We start from the raw sequence: 2,407 nt of genomic DNA, 5'->3' as shown, positions 1-2,407 counted from the left end.
TGTCTATGTGTACATGTGTGTATGTGTGTGCATATGTGTGTCCGTGTGTGCTTGGTGGAGGCGAGAGGAAAAGTGAAAAGACACACTATATACTTGACCTTAGAACTACTTTTGATCCGATTTATTTTTAACTATAGTTTTTTGATTTGTATTTTCATTTTAAATAAAGTCAGAAAATAGATTTTAGCAAACTTTTAGCTTGTCCATTTATCTAACAGAAACAAATAAATGAGATCGTGTGTTTCCACACATGCAAACAAGGTATATATTGAGACAATTATCTTTTCGGGGGGATTTTTTTTAACATTATTTATTTGTTTGTTTGTTTTAATGCCTACAACATCTGGTCTTCCTAGGTGGTCTCCCATCCAAGTGCTAACCACGCCCGACCCTGCTTAGCTTCCGAGATCAGATGAGATCGGGCACGTTCAGGGTAGCATGGCCATAGATGAGACAATTATCTTGATAATTATTTTTTCTAAAATCACTTTCAAACTAAATAGCAGGGTAATTGCTAATAAATGTCTTTCTTAGCCTGCTATGTAATGCTACATACTGAATACTGTTCAACATCTGTAGAAAAGCAACTAACAAATTGGTGAAATAACATTGATTTTAATTTCAAATAAGTATTTTAATTCTTTAATTTCCTACCTGAATTTGCCTTAATTTTATGTATTAAGTGAAATTGTAGCTCAAGCAAAACACAAGCCACAGTTTCAAACAAAATCATGGAAATTCTTGGAATGTTAAAATTTATCAGCTCCTTTTTAGTAATGAATGTTAATAAGTGGAATATTTGAGCTTTAATATCACAATAATAAAAGAGCTCTTTAATAAAAAAAAAGGTCAAATGAGTTTTCTAATTGTTAATAACAGATAATCATTATCTATGGCTAAAGGGATAATGAGGAAGAAAGAGAAATGATGTATTGCAAAATAATAAAAAACAAATATGTTCAGATCTGTTGAGCTACTCCAACCTCTATTAACAGTGGGATTTTTGTGTGGTGAAAAACATTGTTTTAAGGATTTTTTGGTACTATTTCCCTTGTGGGGCATGGAATAACATGTGCAATGTTTTCTGGCTACATCAAGCTGCTATCTCAAGTATAGGCGTTCTTTGTACCACTGACGCTATTGTATTTGTGCAGTGGTTCTGGGATCAAAATTTAGGAAAAATTACAATGTATTTGTTTCATTTTTACAATCATATAAACCTATCAGTTCATAGTCAGAGAATATTTCCAAACAAACACAATGAGAACATAATGCAACAGGGACCGGAATTACAATGTAGGGAGTTAACTTTTTACATGTTAGTCCATTTGCCTCGTGATTGTTCCGAGTTTTGGGAACTGGTTGGAGTGAAGCAGGTAAAATGCTAAACTTTAATAAGTGATGCAATTTTAGGTGTAACAGAAATTAATCCTCAATAATGTTTTAGAATAAATCTTTGCTTGCGGTATATTTCAAAAGATAAGTTTTGCTTTCTTAATTTGGAATAATTTTACCTAGGAAATCATGTTTTTGAAAATTGATCTTTTTTATTTTCCACATAGTTTAGTTCCAAAACACTGTGGAAAATTTAGATCCTTATCTCACCTTTAACATTTCCCTAGTTGTTCTTAGAATTGATAGAAAGTCTTTCTCACTTTGGTTGTTTAATTTTTATCTTCTGTCCTTACCATTGCTTGCCACTGAAAACCACTCATGATGCCATGTTGAAGAAACACAAAGCCCGTGCCAAACTAAATATTTTATCTAATATTATGACAAAAATCACATTTTATTCAGTAATAAGAAAACCCATCTCTTTATTTAAAGTCCAATAGAAGACTACTCTAGAAAAAAAATCAATCCAATAGGTATAAAGGATTTTTAGATGATATTATATTAAAAAGTTTGACCAGATATACTTATCATAAAGGTAAGATTTGGCATGTCTATGTGTATGTAATTTTTTTCCTTTAGAATTACTAAAAAAAAATGACTCGGAGTCACACAGCAGCCTTTGCTGTAACTAATCCCTCCAGATCCGGCTGAGCTGTTCAGGCTGTACTTCCTGCCTGAACCCGCCTATGAGAAATGAAGACAGAACAAAAACAAAATAAAAATTCGGCAAAGATCCTTTTCATTATTTTTTAGGAATTCCAAAACTTGTTGTCAAATTATTTGAACTTCAAAGTGGCACCCTGTCTCTCTGTCATTGTCCGTGTATAAAATCCTGTTCATTCATTGTCTTCATAAAGGAGAGTCTAGAGTTTTTCGAGGAGATTTTCAAGTAACCACTGCATATTCCAGCAATAAGAAGGCACAGCAGGTTTGTAGAACTGGATCAAATCAAACTCCTTCTCCTTGGAATAAGAGTGACTTACAAAAATACCATGAAATTTCAGGGGATATA

General features: G+C 32.7%; 1 pseudogene; it reads right to left on the bottom strand.

Moving 5' to 3' along the window:
- Positions 1–331: 331 nt before the first annotated feature.
- On the bottom strand, positions 332–450 carry LOC112485607 (annotated as a pseudogene).
- Positions 451–2,407: the final 1,957 nt, after the last annotated feature.

The sequence above is a fragment of the Pteropus alecto genome, unplaced genomic scaffold (assembly GCF_000325575.1).
Source record: "Pteropus alecto unplaced genomic scaffold, ASM32557v1 scaffold5, whole genome shotgun sequence".
Lineage (NCBI taxonomy): Eukaryota > Metazoa > Chordata > Mammalia > Chiroptera > Pteropodidae > Pteropus > Pteropus alecto.
This window is presented reverse-complemented; position numbering and strand designations above follow the sequence as displayed.